The following is a 23,479-nucleotide window of genomic DNA, read 5'->3' on the forward strand; positions in this document are numbered from 1 at the left end:
TATTCCTTATATTGTAGAGTTATCGGTGTTATTCCTTACATTGTAGCGTTATCGGTGTTATTTCTTACATTGTAGCGTTATCGGTGTTATTCCTTACATTGTAGCGTTATCGGTGTTATTCCTTACATTGTAGCGTTATCGGTATTATTCCTTACATTGTGGCGTTATCAGTGTTATTCCTTACATTGTAGAGTTATCAGTGTTATTCCTTACATTGTAGCATTATCTGTGTTATTCCTTGCATTGTAGAGTTATCTGTGTTATTCCTTACATTGTAGCGTTATCGGTGTTATTCCTTACATTGTAGCATTATCGGTGTTATTCCTTACATTGTAGCGTTATCGGTGTTATTCCTTACATTGTAGAGTTATCCGTGTTATTCCTTACATTGTAGCGTTATCGGTATTATTCCTTACATTGTGGCGTTATCAGTGTTATTCCTTATATTGTAGCGTTATCAGTGTTATTCCTTACATTGTAGCGTTATCAGTGTTATTTCTTACATTGTAGCGTTATCTGTGTTACTCCTTACATTGTAGCGTTATCGGTGTTATTCCTTACATTGTAGAGTTATCGGTGTTATTCCTTACATTGTAGCGTTATCGGTATTATTCCTTACATTGTGGCGTTATCAGTGTTATTCCTTACATTGTAGCGTTATCAGTGTTATTCCTTACATTGTAGCATTATCTGTGTTATTCCTTACATTGTAGAGTTATCAGTGTTATTCCTTACAATGAAGCGTTATCTGTGTTCTTCCTTACATTGTTGCGTTATCTGTGTTATTCCTTACATTGTAGCGTTATCGGTGTTATTCCTTATATTGTAGAGTTATCGGTGTTATTCCTTACATTGTAGCGTTATCGGTGTTATTTCCTACATTGTAGCGTTATCGGTGTTATTCCTTACATTGTAGCGTTATCGGTGTTATTCCTTACATTGTAGAGTTATCTGTGTTATTCCTTACATTGTAGCGTTATCGGTGTTATTCCTTACATTGTAGCGTTATCGGTGTTATTCCTTACATTGTAGCGTTATCTGTGTTATTCCTTACATTGTAGCGTTATCTGTGTTATTCCATACATTGTAGCGTTATCTGTGTTATTCCTTACATTGTAGCGTTATCAGTGTTATTCCTTACATTGTAGAGTTATCTGTGTTATTTCTTACATTGTAGCGTTATCTGTGTTATTCCTTACATTGTAGCGTTATCTGTGTTATTCCTTACATTGTAGAGTTATCAGTGTTATTGCTTACATTGTAGCGTTATCTGTTTTATTCCTTACATTGTAGCGTTATCAGTGTTATTCCTTACATTGTAGAGTTATCAGTGTTATTCCTTACATTGTAGCGTTATCGGTGTTATTCCTTACATTGTAGCGCTATCGGTGTTATTCCTTACATTGTAGAGTTATCAGTGTTATTCCTTACATTGTAGCGTTATCGGTGTTATTCCTTACATTGTAGCGTTATCGGTGTTATTCCTTACATTGTAGCGTTATCGGTGTTATTTCTTACATTGTAGCGTTATCTGTGTTATTCCTTACATTGTAGCGTTATCTGTGTTATTCCTTACATTGTAGCGTTATCAGTGTTATTCCTTACATTGTAGCGTTATCAGTGTTATTCCTTACATTGTAGCATTATCTGTGTTATTCCTTACATTGTAGCGTTATCGGTGTTATTCCTTACATTGTAGCGTTATCTGTGTTATTTCTTACATTGTAGCGTTATCTGTGTTATTCCTTACATTGTAGCGTTATCAGTGTTATTCCTTACATTGTAGCGTTATCTGTGTTATTTCTTACATTGTAGCGTTATCTGTGTTATTCCTTACATTGTAGCATTATCTGTGTTATTCCTTACATTGTAGCATTATCGGTGTTATTCCTTACATTGTAGCGTTATCTGTGTTATTTCTTGCATTGTAGCGTTATCGGTGTTATTCCTTACATTGTAGCGTTATCGGTGTTATTCCTTACATTGTAGCGTTATCTGTGTTATTTCTTACATTGTAGCGTTATCAGTGTTATTCCTTACATTGTAGCGTTATCTGTGTTATTCCTTACATTGTAGCGTTATCAGTGTTATTCCTTACATTGTAGCATTATCGGTGTTATTTCTTACATTGTAGCGTTATCAGTGTTATTCCTTACATTGTAGCGTTATCAGTGTTATTTCTTACATTGTAGCGTTATCTGTGTTATTCCTTACATTGTAGCGTTATCAGTGTTATTCCTTAGATTGTAGCGTTATCTGTGTTATTCCTTACATTGTAGCGTTATCAGTGTTATTCCTTAGATTGTAGCGTTATCGGTGTTATTTCTTACATTGTAGCGTTATCGGTGTTATTCCTTACATTGTAGCGTTATCGGTGTTATTCCTTAGATTGTAGCATTATCGGTGTTATTTCTTACATTGTAGCGTTATCTGTGTTATTCCTTACATTGTAGCGTTATCAGTGTTATTCCTTAGATTGTAGCGTTATCGGTGTTATTCCTTACATTGTAGCGTTATCTGTGTTATTCCTTAAATTGTAGCGTTATCAGTGTTATTTCTTACATTGTAGCGTTATCTTTGTTATTCCTTACATTGTAGCGTTATCAGTGTTATTCCTTACATTGTAGAGTTATCTGTGTTATTTTTTACATTGTAGCGTTATCGGTGTTATTCCTTACATTGTAGCGTTATCTGTGTTATTTCTTACATTGTAGCGTTATCTGTGTTATTCCTTACATTGTAGCGTTAACAGTGTTATTCCTAACATTGTAGCGTTATCAGTGCTATTTCTTACATTGTAGCGTTATCTGTGTTATTCCTTACATTGTAGCGTTATCAGTGTTATTCCTTACATTGTAGCGTTATCAGTGTTATTTCTTACATTGTAGCGTTATCTGTGTTATTCCTTACATTGTAGCGTTATCAGTGTTATTCCTTACATTGTAGCGTTATCAGTGTTATTCCTTACATTGTAGCATTATCAGTGTTATTCCTTACATTGTAGCGTTATCAGTGTTATTCCTTACATTGTAGCGTTATCTGTGTTATTTCTTACATTGTAGCGTTATCTGTGTTATTCCTTACATTGTAGCGTTATCTGTGTTATTCCTTACATTGTAGCGTTATCTGTGTTATTCCTTACATTGTAGCGTTATCGGTGTTATTCCTTACATTGTAGCGTTATCAGTGTTATTCCTTACATTGTAGAGTTTTGAGTGTTATTCCTTACATTGTAGAGTTATCTGTGTTATTTCTTACATTGTAGCGTTATCTGTGTTATTTCTTACATTGTAGCTTTATCTGTGTTATTCCTTACATTGTAGCATTATCTGTGTTATTCCTTACATTGTAGCATTATCGGTGTTATTCCTTACATTGTAGCGTTATCTGTGTTATTCCTTACATTGTAGCGTTATCAGTGTTATTTCTTACATTGTAGCGTTATCTGTGTTATTCCTTACATTGTAGCGTTATCTGTGTTATTCCTTACATTGTAGCGTTATCGGTGTTATTCCTTACATTGTAGCGTTATCTGTGTTATTTCTTACATTGTAGCGTTATCTGTGTTATTCCTTACATTGTAGCGTTATCAGTGTTATTCCTTACATTGTAGCGTTATCTGTGTTATTTCTTACATTGTAGCGTTATCTGTGTTATTCCTTACATTGTAGCATTATCTGTGTTATTCCTTACATTGTAGCATTATCGGTGTTATTCCTTACATTGTAGCGTTATCTGTGTTATTTCTTGCATTGTAGCGTTATCGGTGTTATTCCTTACATTGTAGCGTTATCGGTGTTATTCCTTACATTGTAGCGTTATCTGTGTTATTTCTTACATTGTAGCGTTATCAGTGTTATTCCTTACATTGTAGCGTTATCTGTGTTATTCCTTACATTGTAGCGTTATCAGTGTTATTCCTTACATTGTAGCATTATCGGTGTTATTTCTTACATTGTAGCGTTATCAGTGTTATTCCTTACATTGTAGCGTTATCAGTGTTATTTCTTACATTGTAGCGTTATTTGTGTTATTCCTTACATTGTAGCGTTATCAGTGTTATTCCTTAGATTGTAGCGTTATCTGTGTTATTCCTTACATTGTAGCGTTATCAGTGTTATTCCTTAGATTGTAGCGTTATCGGTGTTATTTCTTACATTGTAGCGTTATCGGTGTTATTCCTTACATTGTAGCGTTATCGGTGTTATTCCTTAGATTGTAGCGTTATCTGTGTTATTCCTTACATTGTAGCGTTATCAGTGTTATTCCTTAGATTGTAGCGTTATCGGTGTTATTCCTTACATTGTAGCGTTATCTGTGTTATTCCTTAAATTGTAGCGTTATCAGTGTTTTTTCTTACATTGTAGCGTTATCTTTGTTATTCCTTACATTGTAGCGTTATCAGTGTTATTCCTTACATTGTAGAGTTATCTGTGTTATTTTTTACATTGTAGCGTTATCGGTGTTATTCCTTACATTGTAGCGTTATCTGTGTTATTTCTTACATTGTAGCGTTATCTGTGTTATTCCTTACATTGTAGCGTTAACAGTGTTATTCCTAACATTGTAGCGTTATCAGTGCTATTTCTTACATTGTAGCGTTATCTGTGTTATTCCTTACATTGTAGCGTTATCAGTGTTATTCCTTACATTGTAGCGTTATCAGTGTTATTTCTTACATTGTAGCGTTATCTGTGTTATTCCTTACATTGTAGCGTTATCAGTGTTATTCCTTACATTGTAGCGTTATCAGTGTTATTCCTTACATTGTAGCATTATCAGTGTTATTCCTTACATTGTAGCGTTATCAGTGTTATTCCTTACATTGTAGCGTTATCTGTGTTATTTCTTACATTGTAGCGTTATCTGTGTTATTCCTTACATTGTAGCGTTATCTGTGTTATTCCTTAGATTGTAGCGTTATCTGTGTTATTAATTACATTGTAGCGTTATCAGTGTTATTCCTTAGATTGTAGCGTTATCGGTGTTATTTCTTACATTGTAGCGTTATCGGTGTTATTCCTTACATTGTAGCGTTATCGGTGTTATTCCTTAGATTGTAGCGTTATCTGTGTTATTCCTTACATTGTAGCGTTATCAGTGTTATTCCTTAGATTGTAGCGTTATCGGTGTTATTCCTTACATTGTAGCGTTATCTGTGTTATTCCTTAAATTGTAGCGTTATCAGTGTTATTTCTTACATTGTAGCGTTATCTTTGTTATTCCTTACATTGTAGCGTTATCAGTGTTATTCCTTACATTGTAGAGTTATCTGTGTTATTTTTTACATTGTAGCGTTATCGGTGTTATTCCTTACATTGTAGCGTTATCTGTGTTATTTCTTACATTGTAGCGTTATCTGTGTTATTCCTTACATTGTAGCGTTAACAGTGTTATTCCTAACATTGTAGCGTTATCAGTGCTATTTCTTACATTGTAGCGTTATCTGTGTTATTCCTTACATTGTAGCGTTATCAGTGTTATTCCTTACATTGTAGCGTTATCAGTGTTATTTCTTACATTGTAGCGTTATCTGTGTTATTCCTTACATTGTAGCGTTATCAGTGTTATTCCTTACATTGTAGCGTTATCAGTGTTATTCCTTACATTGTAGCATTATCAGTGTTATTCCTTACATTGTAGCGTTATCAGTGTTATTCCTTACATTGTAGCGTTATCTGTGTTATTTCTTACATTGTAGCGTTATCTGTGTTATTCCTTACATTGTAGCGTTATCTGTGTTATTCCTTACATTGTAGCGTTATCGGTGTTATTCCTTACATTTTAGCGTTATCAGTGTTATTCCTTACATTGTAGAGTTATCAGTGTTATTCCTTACATTGTAGAGTTATCTGTGTTATTTCTTACATTGTAGCGTTATCTGTGTTATTTCTTACATTGTAGCTTTATCTGTGTTATTCCTTACATTGTAGCATTATCTGTGTTATTCCTTACATTGTAGCATTATCGGTGTTATTCCTTACATTGTAGCGTTATCTGTGTTATTCCTTACATTGTAGCGTTATCAGTGTTATTCCTTACATTGTAGCGTTATCTGTGTTATTCCTTACATTGTAGCGTTATCGGTGTTATTCCTTACATTGTATCGTTATCAGTGTTATTTTTTACATTGTAGCATTATCAGTGTTATTCCTTACATTGTAGCGTTATCAGTGTTATTTCTTACATTGTAGCGTTATCAGTGTTATTCCTTACATTGTAGCGTTATCAGTGTTATTCCTTGCATTGTAGCATTATCGGTGTTATTCCTTACATTGTAGCATTATCGGTGTTATTCCTTACATTGTAGCATTATCAGTGTTATTCCTTACATTGTAGCGTTATCTGTGTTATTCCTTACATTGTAGCGTTATCAGTGTCATTTCTTACATTGTAGCGTTATCTGTGTTATTCCTTACATTGTAGCGTTATCAGTGTTATTCCTTACATTGTAGCGTTATCAGTGTTATTCCTTACATTGTAGCGTTATCAGTGTTATTCCTTACATTGTAGCGTTATCTGTGTTATTCCTTACATTGTAGCGTTATCTCTGTTATTCCTTACATTGTAGCGATATCAGTGTTATTCCTTACATTGCAGCGTTATCAGTGTTATTTCTTAAATTGTAGCGTTATCTGTGTTACTCCTTACATTGTAGCGTTATCGGTGTTATTCCTTACATTGTAGAGTTATCGGTGTTATTACTTACATTGTAGCGTTATCGGTATTATTCCTTACATTGTGTCGTTATCAGTGTTATTCCTTATATTGTAGCGTTATCAGTGTTATTCCTTACATTGTAGCGTTATCAGTGTTATTTCTTACATTGTAGCGTTATCTGTGTTACTCCTTACATTGTAGCGTTATCGGTGTTATTCCTTACATTGTAGAATTATCGGTGTTATTCCTTACATTGTAGCGTTATCGGTATTATTCATTACATTGTGGCGTTATCAGTGTTATTCCTTACATTGTAGCGTTATCAGTGTTATTCCTTACATTGTAGCATTATCTGTGTTATTCCTTACATTGTAGAGTTATCAGTGTTATTCCTTATATTGTAGCGTTATCTGTGTTATTCCTTACATTGTTGCGTTATCTGTGTTATTCCTTACATTGTAGCGTTATCGGTGTTATTCCTTATATTGTAGAGTTATCGGTGTTATTCCTTACATTGTAGCGTTATCGGTGTTATTTCTTACATTGTAGCGTTATCGGTGTTATTCCTTACATTGTAGCGTTATCGGTGTTATTCCTTACATTGTAGCGTTATCTGTGTTATTCCTTACATTGTAGCGTTATCAGTGTTATTCCTTACATTGTAGCGTTATCTGTGTTATTCCTTATATTGTAGCGTTATCTGTGTTATTCCTTACATTGTAGCGTTATCAGTGTTATTCCTTACATTGTAGCGTTATCACTGTTATTCCTTACATTGTAGAGTTATCTGTGTTATTCCTTACATTGTAGCATTATCGGTGTTATTCCTTACATTGTAGCATTATTGATGTTATTCCTTACATTGTAGCGTTATCTGTGTTATTCCTTACATTGTAGCGTTATCAGTGTTATTCCTTACATTGTAGCATTATCTGTGTTACTCCTTACATTGTAGCGTTATCGGTGTTATTCCTTACATTGTAGCGTTATCGGTGTTATTCCTTACATTGTAGTGTTATCAGTGTTATTCCTTACATTGTAGCGTTATCTGTGTTATTCCTTACATTGTAGCGTTATCGGTGTTATTCCTTACATTGTAGCGTTATCTGTGTTATTTCTTACATTGTAGCGTTATCAGTGTTATTCCTTACATTGTAGAGTTATCTGTGTTATTCCTTACATTGTAGAGTTATCTGTGTTATTTCTTACATTGTAGCGTTATCAGTGTTATTCCTTAGATTGTAGCGTTATCTGTGTTATTTCTTACATTGTAGCTTTATCTGTGTTATTCCTTACATTGTAGCATTATCTGTGCTATTCCTTACATTGTAGCATTATCGATGTTATTCCTTACATTGTAGCGTTATCTGTGTTATTCCTTACATTGTAGCGTTATCTGTGTTATTCCTTACATTGTATCGTTATCAGTGTCATTTCTTACATTGTAGCATTATCAGTGTTATTCCTTACATTGTAGCATTATCAGTGTTATTCCTTACATTGTATCGTTATCAGTGTCATTTCTTACATTGTAGCGTTATCAGTGTTATTTTTTACATTGTAGCATTATCAGTGTTATTCCTTACATTGTAGCGTTATCAGTGTTATTTCTTACATTGTAGCGTTATCAGTGTTATTCCTTACATTGTAGCGTTATCGGTGTTATTCCTTACATTGTAGCATTATCGGTGTTATTCCTTACATTGTAGCGTTATCAGTGTTATTCCTTACATTGTAGCGTTATCTGTGTTATTCCTTACATTGTAGCATTATCAGTGTCATTCCTTATATTGTAGCGTTATCAGTGTCATTTCTTACATTGTAGCGTTATCTGTGTTATTCCTTACATTGTAGCGTTATCAGTGTTATTCCTTACATTGTAGCGTTATCTGTGTTATTCCTTACATTGTAGCGTTATCTGTGCTATTCCTTACATTGTAGCGTTATCTGTGTTATTCCTTACATTGTAGCGATATCAGTGTTATTCCTTACATTGTAGCGTTATCAGTGTTATTTCTTAAATTGTAGCGTTATCTGTGTTACTCCTTACATTGTAGCGTTATCGTTGTTATTCCTTACATTGTAGAGTTATCGGTGTTATTCCTTACATTGTGGCGTTATCAGTGTTATTCCTTACATTGTATCGTTATCAGTGTTATTCCTTACATTGTAGAGTTATCTGTGTTATTCCTTACATTGTAGATTTATCTGTGTTATTTCTTACATTGTAGCGTTATCAGTGTTATTCCTTAGATTGTAGCGTTATCTGTGTTATTTCTTACATTGTAGCTTTATCTGTGTTATTCCTTACATTGTAGCATTATCTGTGCTATTCCTTACATTGTAGCATTATCGGTGTTATTCCTTACATTGTAGCGTTATCTGTGTTATTCCTTACATTGTAGCGTTATCTGTGTTATTCCTTACATTGTATCGTTATCAGTGTCATTTCTTACATTGTAGCATTATCAGTGTTATTCCTTACATTGTAGCATTATCAGTGTTATTCCTTACATTGTATCGTTATCAGTGTCATTTCTTACATTGTAGCGTTATCAGTGTTATTTTTTACATTGTAGCATTATCAGTGTTATTCCTTACATTGTAGCGTTATCAGTGTTATTTCTTACATTGTAGCGTTATCAGTGTTATTCCTTACATTGTAGCGTTATCGGTGTTATTCCTTACATTGTAGCATTATCGGTGTTATTCCTTACATTGTAGCATTATCGGTGTTATTCCTTACATTGTAGCGTTATCAGTGTTATTCCTTACATTGTAGCGTTATCTGTGTTATTCCTTACATTGTAGCATTATCAGTGTCATTCCTTATATTGTAGCGTTATCAGTGTCATTTCTTACATTGTAGCGTTATCTGTGTTATTCCTTACATTGTAGCGTTATCAGTGTTATTCCTTACATTGTAGCATTATCAGTGTTATTCCTTACATTGTAGCGTTATCTGTGTTATTCCTTACATTGTAGCGTTATCTGTGCTATTCCTTACATTGTAGCGTTATCTGTGTTATTCCTTACATTGTAGCGATATCAGTGTTATTCCTTACATTGTAGCATTATCAGTGTTATTTCTTAAATTGTAGCGTTATCTGTGTTACTCCTTACATTGTAGCGTTATCGTTGTTATTCCTTACATTGTAGAGTTATCGGTGTTATTCCTTACATTGTGGCGTTATCAGTGTTATTCCTTACATTGTAGCGTTATCAGTGTTATTCCTTACATTGTAGCGTTATCTGTGTTATTCCTTACATTGTAGCGTTAACAGTGTTATTCCTAACATTGTAGCGTTATCAGTGCTATTTCTTACATTGTAGCGTTATCTGTGTTATTCCTTACATTGTAGCGTTATCAGTGTTATTTCTTACATTGTAGCGTTATCTGTGTTATTCCTTACATTGTAGCGTTATCAGTGTTATTCCTTACATTGTAGCGTTATCAGTGTTATTCCTTACATTGTAGCATTATCAGTGTTATTCCTTACATTGTAGCGTTATCAGTGTTATTCCTTACATTGTAGCGTTATCTGTGTTATTTCTTACATTGTAGCGTTATCTGTGTTATTCCTTACATTGTAGCTTTATCTGTGTTATTCCTTACATTGTAGCGTTATCTGTGTTATTCCTTACATTGTAGCGTTATCGGTGTTATTCCTTACATTGTAGCGTTATCAGTGTTATTCCTTACATTGTAGAGTTTTCAGTGTTATTCCTTACATTGTAGAGTTATCTGTGTTATTTCTTACATTGTAGCGTTATCTGTGTTATTTCTTACATTGTAGCTTTATCTGTGTTATTCCTTACATTGTAGCATTATCTGTGTTATTCCTTACATTGTAGCATTATCGGTGTTATTCCTTACATTGTAGCGTTATCTGTGTTATTCCTTACATTGTAGCGTTATCAGTGTTATTTCTTACATTGTAGCGTTATCTGTGTTATTCCTTACATTGTAGCGTTATCTGTGTTATTCCTTACATTGTAGCGTTATCGGTGTTATTCCTTACATTGTAGCGTTATCTGTGTTATTTCTTACATTGTAGCGTTATCTGTGTTATTCCTTACATTGTAGCGTTATCAGTGTTATTCCTTACATTGTAGCGTTATCTGTGTTATTTCTTACATTGTAGCGTTATCTGTGTTATTCCTTACATTGTAGCATTATCTGTGTTATTCCTTACATTGTAGCATTATCGGTGTTATTCCTTACATTGTAGCGTTATCTGTGTTATTTCTTGCATTGTAGCGTTATCGGTGTTATTCCTTACATTGTAGCGTTATCGGTGTTATTCCTTACATTGTAGCGTTATCTGTGTTATTTCTTACATTGTAGCGTTATCAGTGTTATTCCTTACATTGTAGCGTTATCTGTGTTATTCCTTACATTGTAGCGTTATCAGTGTTATTCCTTACATTGTAGCATTATCGGTGTTATTTCTTACATTGTAGCGTTATCAGTGTTATTCCTTACATTGTAGCGTTATCAGTGTTATTTCTTACATTGTAGCGTTATTTGTGTTATTCCTTACATTGTAGCGTTATCAGTGTTATTCCTTAGATTGTAGCGTTATCTGTGTTATTCCTTACATTGTAGCGTTATCAGTGTTATTCCTTAGATTGTAGCGTTATCGGTGTTATTTCTTACATTGTAGCGTTATCGGTGTTATTCCTTACATTGTAGCGTTATCGGTGTTATTCCTTAGATTGTAGCGTTATCTGTGTTATTCCTTACATTGTAGCGTTATCAGTGTTATTCCTTAGATTGTAGCGTTATCGGTGTTATTCCTTACATTGTAGCGTTATCTGTGTTATTCCTTAAATTGTAGCGTTATCAGTGTTATTTCTTACATTGTAGCGTTATCTTTGTTATTCCTTACATTGTAGCGTTATCAGTGTTATTCCTTACATTGTAGAGTTATCTGTGTTATTTTTTACATTGTAGCGTTATCGGCGTTATTCCTTACATTGTAGCGTTATCTGTGTTATTTCTTACATTGTAGCGTTATCTGTGTTATTCCTTACATTGTAGCGTTAACAGTGTTATTCCTAACATTGTAGCGTTATCAGTGCTATTTCTTACATTGTAGCGTTATCTGTGTTATTCCTTACATTGTAGCGTTATCAGTGTTATTCCTTACATTGTAGCGTTATCAGTGTTATTTCTTACATTGTAGCGTTATCTGTGTTATTCCTTACATTGTAGCGTTATCAGTGTTATTCCTTACATTGTAGCGTTATCAGTGTTATTCCTTACATTGTAGCATTATCAGTGTTATTCCTTACATTGTAGCGTTATCAGTGTTATTCCTTACATTGTAGCGTTATCTGTGTTATTTCTTACATTGTAGCGTTATCTGTGTTATTCCTTACATTGTAGCGTTATCTGTGTTATTCCTTAGATTGTAGCGTTATCTGTGTTATTCCTTACATTGTAGCGTTATCAGTGTTATTCCTTAGATTGTAGCGTTATCGGTGTTATTTCTTACATTGTAGCGTTATCGGTGTTATTCCTTACATTGTAGCGTTATCGGTGTTATTCCTTAGATTGTAGCGTTATCTGTGTTATTCCTTACATTGTAGCGTTATCAGTGTTATTCCTTAGATTGTAGCGTTATCGGTGTTATTCCTTACATTGTAGCGTTATCTGTGTTATTCCTTAAATTGTAGCGTTATCAGTGTTATTTCTTACATTGTAGCGTTATCTTTGTTATTCCTTACATTGTAGCGTTATCAGTGTTATTCCTTACATTGTAGAGTTATCTGTGTTATTTTTTACATTGTAGCGTTATCGGTGTTATTCCTTACATTGTAGCGTTATCTGTGTTATTTCTTACATTGTAGCGTTATCTGTGTTATTCCTTACATTGTAGCGTTAACAGTGTTATTCCTAACATTGTAGCGTTATCAGTGCTATTTCTTACATTGTAGCGTTATCTGTGTTATTCCTTACATTGTAGCGTTATCAGTGTTATTCCTTACATTGTAGCGTTATCAGTGTTATTTCTTACATTGTAGCGTTATCTGTGTTATTCCTTACATTGTAGCGTTATCAGTGTTATTCCTTACATTGTAGCGTTATCAGTGTTATTCCTTACATTGTAGCATTATCAGTGTTATTCCTTACATTGTAGCGTTATCAGTGTTATTCCTTACATTGTAGCGTTATCTGTGTTATTCCTTACATTGTAGCGTTATCTGTGTTATTCCTTACATTGTAGCGTTATCGGTGTTATTCCTTACATTGTAGCGTTATCAGTGTTATTCCTTACATTGTAGCGTTATCTGTGTTATTCCTTACATTGTAGCGTTATCTCTGTTATTCCTTACATTGTAGCGATATCAGTGTTATTCCTTACATTGCAGCGTTATCAGTGTTATTTCTTAAATTGTAGCGTTATCTGTGTTACTACTTACATTGTAGCGTTATCGGTGTTATTCCTTACATTGTAGAGTTATCGGTGTTATTACTTACATTGTAGCGTTATCGGTATTATTCCTTACATTGTGTCGTTATCAGTGTTATTCCTTATATTGTAGCGTTATCAGTGTTATTCCTTACATTGTAGCGTTATCAGTGTTATTTCTTACATTGTAGCGTTATCTGTGTTACTCCTTACATTGTAGCGTTATCGGTGTTATTCCTTACATTGTAGAATTATCGGTGTTATTCCTTACATTGTAGCGTTATCGGTATTATTCATTACATTGTGGCGTTATCAGTGTTATTCCTTACATTGTAGCGTTATCAGTGTTATTCCTTACATTGTAGCATTATCTGTGTTATTCCTTACATTGTAGAGTTATCAGTGTTATTCCTTATATTGTAGCGTTATCTGTGTTATTCCTTACATTGTTGCGTTATCTGTGTTATTCCTTACATTGTAGCGTTATCGGTGTTATTCCTTATATTGTAGAGTTATCGGTGTTATTCCTTACATTGTAGCGTTATCGGTGTTATTTCTTACATTGTAGCGTTATCGGTGTTATTCCTTACATTGTAGCGTTATCGGTGTTATTCCTTACATTGTAGCGTTATCTGTGTTATTCCTTACATTGTAGCGTTATCAGTGTTATTCCTTACATTGTAGCGTTATCTGTGTTATTCCTTATATTGTAGCGTTATCTGTGTTATTCCTTACATTGTAGCGTTATCAGTGTTATTCCTTACATTGTAGCGTTATCACTGTTATTCCTTACATTGTAGAGTTATCTGTGTTATTCCTTACATTGTAGCATTATCGGTGTTATTCCTTACATTGTAGCATTATTGATGTTATTCCTTACATTGTAGCGTTATCTGTGTTATTCCTTACATTGTAGCGTTATCAGTGTTATTCCTTACATTGTAGCATTATCTGTGTTACTCCTTACATTGTAGCGTTATCGGTGTTATTCCTTACATTGTAGCGTTATCGGTGTTATTCCTTACATTGTAGTGTTATCAGTGTTATTCCTTACATTGTAGCGTTATCTGTGTTATTCCTTACATTGTAGCGTTATCGGTGTTATTCCTTACATTGTAGCGTTATCTGTGTTATTTCTTACATTGTAGCGTTATCAGTGTTATTCCTTACATTGTAGAGTTATCTGTGTTATTTCTTACATTGTAGAGTTATCTGTGTTATTTCTTACATTGTAGCGTTATCAGTGTTATTCCTTAGATTGTAGCGTTATCTGTGTTATTTCTTACATTGTAGCTTTATCTGTGTTATTCCTTACATTGTAGCATTATCTGTGCTATTCCTTACATTGTAGCATTATCGATGTTATTCCTTACATTGTAGCGTTATCTGTGTTATTCCTTACATTGTAGCGTTATCTGTGTTATTCCTTACATTGTATCGTTATCAGTGTCATTTCTTACATTGTAGCATTATCAGTGTTATTCCTTACATTGTAGCATTATCAGTGTTATTCCTTACATTGTATCGTTATCAGTGTCATTTCTTACATTGTAGCGTTATCAGTGTTATTTTTTACATTGTAGCATTATCAGTGTTATTCCTTAAATTGTAGCGTTATCAGTGTTATTTCTTACATTGTAGCGTTATCAGTGTTATTCCTTACATTGTAGCGTTATCGGTGTTATTCCTTACATTGTAGCATTATCGGTGTTATTCCTTACATTGTAGCGTTATCAGTGTTATTCCTTACATTGTAGCGTTATCTGTGTTATTCCTTACATTGTAGCATTATCAGTGTCATTCCTTATATTGTAGCGTTATCAGTGTCATTTCTTACATTGTAGCGTTATCTGTGTTATTCCTTACATTGTAGCGTTATCAGTGTTATTCCTTACATTGTAGCGTTATCTGTGTTATTCCTTACATTGTAGCGTTATCTGTGCTATTCCTTACATTGTAGCGTTATCTGTGTTATTCCTTACATTGTAGCGATATCAGTGTTATTCCTTACATTGTAGCGTTATCAGTGTTATTTCTTAAATTGTAGCGTTATCTGTGTTACTCCTTACATTGTAGCGTTATCGTTGTTATTCCTTACATTGTAGAGTTATCGGTGTTATTCCTTACATTGTGGCGTTATCAGTGTTATTCCTTACATTGTATCGTTATCAGTGTTATTCCTTACATTGTAGAGTTATCTGTGTTATTCCTTACATTGTAGATTTATCTGTGTTATTTCTTACATTGTAGCGTTATCAGTGTTATTCCTTAGATTGTAGCGTTATCTGTGTTATTTCTTACATTGTAGCTTTATCTGTGTTATTCCTTACATTGTAGCATTATCTGTGCTATTCCTTACATTGTAGCATTATCGGTGTTATTCCTTACATTGTAGCGTTATCTGTGTTATTCCTTACATTGTAGCGTTATCTGTGTTATTCCTTACATTGTATCGTTATCAGTGTCATTTCTTACATTGTAGCATTATCAGTGTTATTCCTTACATTGTAGCATTATCAGTGTTATTCCTTACATTGTATCGTTATCAGTGTCATTTCTTACATTGTAGCGTTATCAGTGTTATTTTTTACATTGTAGCATTATCAGTGTTATTCCTTACATTGTAGCGTTATCAGTGTTATTTCTTACATTGTAGCGTTATCAGTGTTATTCCTTACATTGTAGCGTTATCGGTGTTATTCCTTACATTGTAGCATTATCGGTGTTATTCCTTACATTGTAGCATTATCGGTGTTATTCCTTACATTGTAGCGTTATCAGTGTTATTCCTTACATTGTAGCGTTATCTGTGTTATTCCTTACATTGTAGCATTATCAGTGTCATTCCTTATATTGTAGCGTTATCAGTGTCATTTCTTACATTGTAGCGTTATCTGTGTTATTCCTTACATTGTAGCGTTATCAGTGTTATTCCTTACATTGTAGCATTATCAGTGTTATTCCTTACATTGTAGCGTTATCTGTGTTATTCCTTACATTGTAGCGTTATCTGTGCTATTCCTTACATTGTAGCGTTATCTGTGTTATTCCTTACATTGTAGCGATATCAGTGTTATTCCTTACATTGTAGCATTATCAGTGTTATTTCTTAAATTGTAGCGTTATCTGTGTTACTCCTTACATTGTAGCGTTATCGTTGTTATTCCTTACATTGTAGAGTTATCGGTGTTATTCCTTACATTGTGGCGTTATCAGTGTTATTCCTTACATTGTAGCGTTATCAGTGTTATTCCTTACATTGTAGCGTTATCTGTGTTATTCCTTACATTGTAGCGTTAACAGTGTTATTCCTAACATTGTAGCGTTATCAGTGCTATTTCTTACATTGTAGCGTTATCTGTGTTATTCCTTACATTGTAGCGTTATCAGTGTTATTTCTTACATTGTAGCGTTATCTGTGTTATTCCTTACATTGTAGCGTTATCAGTGTTATTCCTTACATTGTAGCGTTATCAGTGTTATTCCTTACATTGTAGCATTATCAGTGTTATTCCTTACATTGTAGCGTTATCAGTGTTATTCCTTACATTGTAGCGTTATCTGTGTTATTTCTTACATTGTAGCGTTATCTGTGTTATTCCTTACATTGTAGCTTTATCTGTGTTATTCCTTACATTGTAGCGTTATCTGTGTTATTCCTTACATTGTAGCGTTATCGGTGTTATTCCTTACATTGTAGCGTTATCAGTGTTATTCCTTACATTGTAGAGTTTTCAGTGTTATTCCTTACATTGTAGAGTTATCTGTGTTATTTCTTACATTGTAGCGTTATCTGTGTTATTTCTTAAATTGTAGCTTTATCTGTGTTATTCCTTACATTGTAGCATTATCTGTGTTATTCCTTACATTGTAGCATTATCGGTGTTATTCCTTACATTGTAGCGTTATCTGTGTTATTCCTTACATTGTAGCGTTGTCAGTGTTATTTCTTACATTGTAGCGTTATCTGTGTTATTCCTTACATTGTAGCGTTATCTGTGTTATTCCTTACATTGTAGCGTTATCGGTGTTATTCCTTACATTGTAGCGTTATCTGTGTTATTTCTTACATTGTAGCGTTATCTGTGTTATTCCTTACATTGTAGCGTTATCAGTGTTATTCCTTACATTGTAGCGTTATCTGTGTTATTTCTTACATTGTAGCGTTATCTGTGTTATTCCTTACATTGTAGCATTATCTGTGTTATTCCTTACATTGTAGCATTATCGGTGTTATTCCTTACATTGTAGCGTTATCTGTGTTATTTCTTGCATTGTAGCGTTATCGGTGTTATTCCTTACATTGTAGCGTTATCGGTGTTATTCCTTACATTGTAGCGTTATCTGTGTTATTTCTTACATTGTAGCGTTATCAGTGTTATTCCTTACATTGTAGCGTTATCTGTGTTATTCCTTACATTGTAGCGTTATCAGTGTTATTCCTTACATTGTAGCATTATCGGTGTTATTTCTTACATTGTAGCGTTATCAGTGTTATTCCTTACATTGTAGCGTTATCAGTGTTATTTCTTACATTGTAGCGTTATTTGTGTTATTCCTTACATTGTAGCGTTATCAGTGTTATTCCTTAGATTGTAGCGTTATCTGTGTTATTCCTTACATTGTAGCGTTATCAGTGTTATTCCTTAGATTGTAGCGTTATCGGTGTTATTTCTTACATTGTAGCGTTATCGGTGTTATTCCTTACATTGTAGCGTTATCGGTGTTATTCCTTAGATTGTAGCGTTATCTGTGTTATTCCTTACATTGTAGCGTTATCAGTGTTATTCCTTAGATTGTAGCGTTATCGGTGTTATTCCTTACATTGTAGCGTTATCTGTGTTATTCCTTAAATTGTAGCGTTATCAGTGTTATTTCTTACATTGTAGCGTTATCTTTGTTATTCCTTACATTGTAGCGTTATCAGTGTTATTCCTTACATTGTAGAGTTATCTGTGTTATTTTTTACATTGTAGCGTTATCGGCGTTATTCCTTACATTGTAGCGTTATCTGTGTTATTTCTTACATTGTAGCGTTATCTGTGTTATTCCTTACATTGTAGCGTTAACAGTGTTATTCCTAACATTGTAGCGTTATCAGTGCTATTTCTTAAATTGTAGCGTTATCTGTGTTATTCCTTACATTGTAGCGTTATCAGTGTTATTCCTTACATTGTAGCGTTATCAGTGTTATTTCTTACATTGTAGCGTTATCTGTGTTATTCCTTACATTGTAGCGTTATCAGTGTTATTCCTTACATTGTAGCGTTATCAGTGTTATTCCTTACATTGTAGCATTATCAGTGTTATTCCTTACATTGTAGCGTTATCAGTGTTATTCCTTACATTGTAGCGTTATCTGTGTTATTTCTTACATTGTAGCGTTATCTGTGTTATTCCTTACATTGTAGCGTTATCTGTGTTATTCCTTAGATTGTAGCGTTATCTGTGTTATTCCTTACATTGTAGCGTTATCAGTGTTATTCCTTAGATTGTAGCGTTATCGGTGTTATTTCTTACATTGTAGCGTTATCGGTGTTATTCCTTACATTGTAGCGTTATCGGTGTTATTCCTTAGATTGTAGCGTTATCTGTGTTATTCCTTACATTGTAGCGTTATCAGTGTTATTCCTTAGATTGTAGCGTTATCGGTGTTATTCCTTACATTGTAGCGTTATCTGTGTTATTCCTTAAATTGTAGCGTTATCAGTGTTATTTCTTACATTGTAGCGTTATCTTTGTTATTCCTTACATTGTAGCGTTATCAGTGTTATTCCTTACATTGTAGAGTTATCTGTGTTATTTTTTACATTGTAGCGTTATCGGTGTTATTCCTTACATTGTAGCGTTATCTGTGTTATTTCTTACATTGTAGCGTTATCTGTGTTATTCCTTACATTGTAGCGTTAACAGTGTTATTCCTAACATTGTAGCGTTATCAGTGCTATTTCTTACATTGTAGCGTTATCTGTGTTATTCCTTACATTGTAGCGTTATCAGTGTTATTCCTTACATTGTAGCGTTATCAGTGTTATTTCTTACATTGTAGCGTTATCTGTGTTATTCCTTACATTGTAGCGTTATCAGTGTTATTCCTTACATTGTAGCGTTATCAGTGTTATTCCTTACATTGTAGCATTATCAGTGTTATTCCTTACATTGTAGCGTTATCAGTGTTATTCCTTACATTGTAGCGTTATCTGTGTTATTCCTTACATTGTAGCGTTATCTGTGTTATTCCTTACATTGTAGCGTTATCGGTGTTATTCCTTACATTGTAGCGTTATCAGTGTTATTCCTTACATTGTAGAGTTATCAGTGTTATTCCTTACATTGTAGAGTTATCTGTGTTATTTCTTACATTGTAGCGTTATCTGTGTTATTTCTTACATTGTAGCTTTATCTGTGTTATTCCTTACATTGTAGCATTATCTGTGTTATTCCTTACATTGTAGCATTATCGGTGTTATTCCTTACATTGTAGCGTTATCTGTGTTATTCCTTACATTGTAGCGTTATCAGTGTTATTCCTTACATTGTAGCGTTATCTGTGTTATTCCTTACATTGTAGCGTTATCGGTGTTATTCCTTACATTGTATCGTTATCAGTGTTATTTTTTACATTGTAGCATTATCAGTGTTATTCCTTACATTGTAGCGTTATCGGTGTTATTCCTTACATTGTAGAATTATCGGTGTTATTCCTTACATTGTAGCGTTATCGGTATTATTCATTACATTGTGGCGTTATCAGTGTTATTCCTTACATTGTAGCGTTATCAGTGTTATTCCTTACATTGTAGCATTATCTGTGTTATTCCTTACATTGTAGAGTTATCAGTGTTATTCCTTATATTGTAGCGTTATCTGTGTTATTCCTTACATTGTTGCGTTATCTGTGTTATTCCTTACATTGTAGCGTTATCGGTGTTATTCCTTATATTGTAGAGTTATCGGTGTTATTCCTTACATTGTAGCGTTATCGGTGTTATTTCTTACATTGTAGCGTTATCGGTGTTATTCCTTACATTGTAGCGTTATCGGTGTTATTCCTTACATTGTAGCGTTATCTGTGTTATTCCTTACATTGTAGCGTTATCAGTGTTATTCCTTACATTGTAGCGTTATCTGTGTTATTCCTTATATTGTAGCGTTATCTGTGTTATTCCTTACATTGTAGCGTTATCAGTGTTATTCCTTACATTGTAGCGTTATCACTGTTATTCCTTACATTGTAGAGTTATCTGTGTTATTCCTTACATTGTAGCATTATCGGTGTTATTCCTTACATTGTAGCATTATTGGTGTTATTCCTTACATTGTAGCGTTATCTGTGTTATTCCTTACATTGTAGCGTTATCAGTGTTATTCCTTACATTGTAGCATTATCTGTGTTACTCCTTACATTGTAGCGTTATCGGTGTTATTCCTTACATTGTAGCGTTATCGGTGTTATTCCTTACATTGTAGCGTTATCAGTGTTATTCCTTACATTGTAGCGTTATCTGTGTTATTCCTTACATTGTAGCGTTATCGGTGTTGTTCCTTACATTGTAGCGTTATCTGTGTTATTTCTTACATTGTAGCGTTATCAGTGTTATTCCTTACATTGTAGAGTTATCTGTGTTATTCCTTACATTGTAGAGTTATCTGTGTTATTTCTTACATTGTAGCGTTATCAGTGTTATTCCTTAGATTGTAGCGTTATCTGTGTTATTTCTTACATTGTAGCTTTATCTGTGTTATTCCTTACATTGTAGCATTATCTGTGCTATTCCTTACATTGTAGCATTATCGATGTTATTCCTTACATTGTAGCGTTATCTGTGTTATTCCTTACATTGTAGCGTTATCTGTGTTATTCCTTACATTGTATCGTTATCAGTGTCATTTCTTACATTGTAGCATTATCAGTGTTATTCCTTACATTGTAGCATTATCAGTGTTATTCCTTACATTGTATCGTTATCAGTGTCATTTCTTACATTGTAGCGTTATCAGTGTTATTTTTTACATTGTAGCATTATCAGTGTTATTCCTTACATTGTAGCGTTATCAGTGTTATTTCTTACATTGTAGCGTTATCAGTGTTATTCCTTACATTGTAGCGTTATCGGTGTTATTCCTTACATTGTAGCATTATCGGTGTTATTCCTTACATTGTAGCATTATCGGTGTTATTCCTTACATTGTAGCGTTATCAGTGTTATTCCTTACATTGTAGCGTTATCTGTGTTATTCCTTACATTGTAGCATTATCAGTGTCATTCCTTATATTGTAGCGTTATCAGTGTCATTTCTTACATTGTAGCGTTATCTGTGTTATTCCTTACATTGTAGCGTTATCAGTGTTATTCCTTACATTGTAGCGTTATCAGTGTTATTCCTTACATTGTAGCGTTATCTGTGTTATTCCTTACATTGTAGCGTTATCTGTGCTATTCCTTACATTGTAGCGTTATCTGTGTTATTCCTTACATTGTAGCGATATCAGTGTTATTCCTTACATTGTAGCGTTATCAGTGTTATTTCTTAAATTGTAGCGTTATCTGTGTTACTCCTTACATTGTAGCGTTATCGTTGTTATTCCTTACATTGTAGAGTTATCGGTGTTATTCCTTACATTGTGGCGTTATCAGTGTTATTCCTTACATTGTATCGTTATCAGTGTTATTCCTTACATTGTAGCATTATCTGTGTTACTCCTTACATTGTAGCGTTATCGGTGTTATTCCTTACATTGTAGCGTTATCGGTGTTATTCCTTACATTGTAGCGTTATCAGTGTTATTCCTTACATTGTAGCGTTATCTGTGTTATTCCTTACATTGTAGCGTTATCGGTGTTATTCCTTACATTGTAGCGTTATCTGTGTTATTTCTTACATTGTAGCGTTATCAGTGTTATTCCTTACATTGTAGAGTTATCTGTGTTATTCCTTACATTGTAGAGTTATCTGTGTTATTTCTTACATTGTAGCGTTATCAGTGTTATTCCTTAGATTGTAGCGTTATCTGTGTTATTTCTTACATTGTAGCTTTATCTGTGTTATTCCTTACATTGTAGCATTATCTGTGCTATTCCTTACATTGTAGCATTATCGATGTTATTCCTTACATTGTAGCGTTATCTGTGTTATTCCTTACATTGTAGCGTTATCTGTGTTATTCCTTACATTGTATCGTTATCAGTGTCATTTCTTACATTGTAGCATTATCAGTGTTATTCCTTACATTGTAGCATTATCAGTGTTATTCCTTACATTGTATCGTTATCAGTGTCATTTCTTACATTGTAGCGTTATCAGTGTTATTTTTTACATTGTAGCATTATCAGTGTTATTCCTTACATTGTAGCGTTATCAGTGTTATTTCTTACATTGTAGCGTTATCAGTGTTATTCCTTACATTGTAGCGTTATCGGTGTTATTCCTTACATTGTAGCTTTATCGGTGTTATTCCTTACATTGTAGCATTATCGGTGTTATTCCTTACATTGTAGCGTTATCAGTGTTATTCCTTACATTGTAGCGTTATCTGTGTTATTCCTTACATTGTAGCATTATCAGTGTCATTCCTTATATTGTAGCGTTATCAGTGTCATTTCTTACATTGTAGCGTTATCTGTGTTATTCCTTACATTGTAGCGTTATCAGTGTTATTCCTTACATTGTAGCGTTATCAGTGTTATTCCTTACATTGTAGCGTTATCTGTGTTATTCCTTACATTGTAGCGTTATCTGTGCTATTCCTTACATTGTAGCGTTATCTGTGTTATTCCTTACATTGTAGCGATATCAGTGTTATTCCTTACATTGTAGCGTTATCAGTGTTATTTCTTAAATTGTAGCGTTATCTGTGTTACTCCTTACATTGTAGCGTTATCGTTGTTATTCCTTACATTGTAGAGTTATCGGTGTTATTCCTTACATTGTGGCGTTATCAGTGTTATTCCTTACATTGTATCGTTATCAGTGTTATTCCTTACATTGTAGAGTTATCTGTGTTATTCCTTACATTGTAGATTTATCTGTGTTATTTCTTACATTGTAGCGTTATCAGTGTTATTCCTTAGATTGTAGCGTTATCTGTGTTATTTCTTACATTGTAGCTTTATCTGTGTTATTCCTTACATTGTAGCATTATCTGTGCTATTCCTTACATTGTAGCATTATCGGTGTTATTCCTTACATTGTAGCGTTATCTGTGTTATTCCTTACATTGTAGCGTTATCTGTGTTATTCCTTACATTGTATCGTTATCAGTGTCATTTCTTACATTGTAGCATTATCAGTGTTATTCCTTACATTGTAGCATTATCAGTGTTATTCCTTACATTGTATCGTTATCAGTGTCATTTCTTACATTGTAGCGTTATCAGTGTTATTTTTTACATTGTAGC

At 33.6% G+C, this 23,479-nt stretch overlaps 1 protein-coding gene across 1 annotated transcript in view; it reads right to left on the minus strand.

Annotated features, from left to right (window-relative positions):
* Positions 1-23,479, minus strand: part of SLC22A7 (solute carrier family 22 member 7) — a 246,886-nt gene that overhangs the window by 39,593 nt on the left and 183,814 nt on the right. The window lies entirely within an intron of this gene.

Source organism: Phyllobates terribilis, unplaced genomic scaffold, assembly GCF_046119375.1.
Source record: "Phyllobates terribilis strain yellow unplaced genomic scaffold, ASM4611937v1 Scaffold_3__8_contigs__length_932513732, whole genome shotgun sequence".
In the NCBI taxonomy this organism is placed as follows: Eukaryota; Metazoa; Chordata; class Amphibia; order Anura; family Dendrobatidae; genus Phyllobates; species Phyllobates terribilis.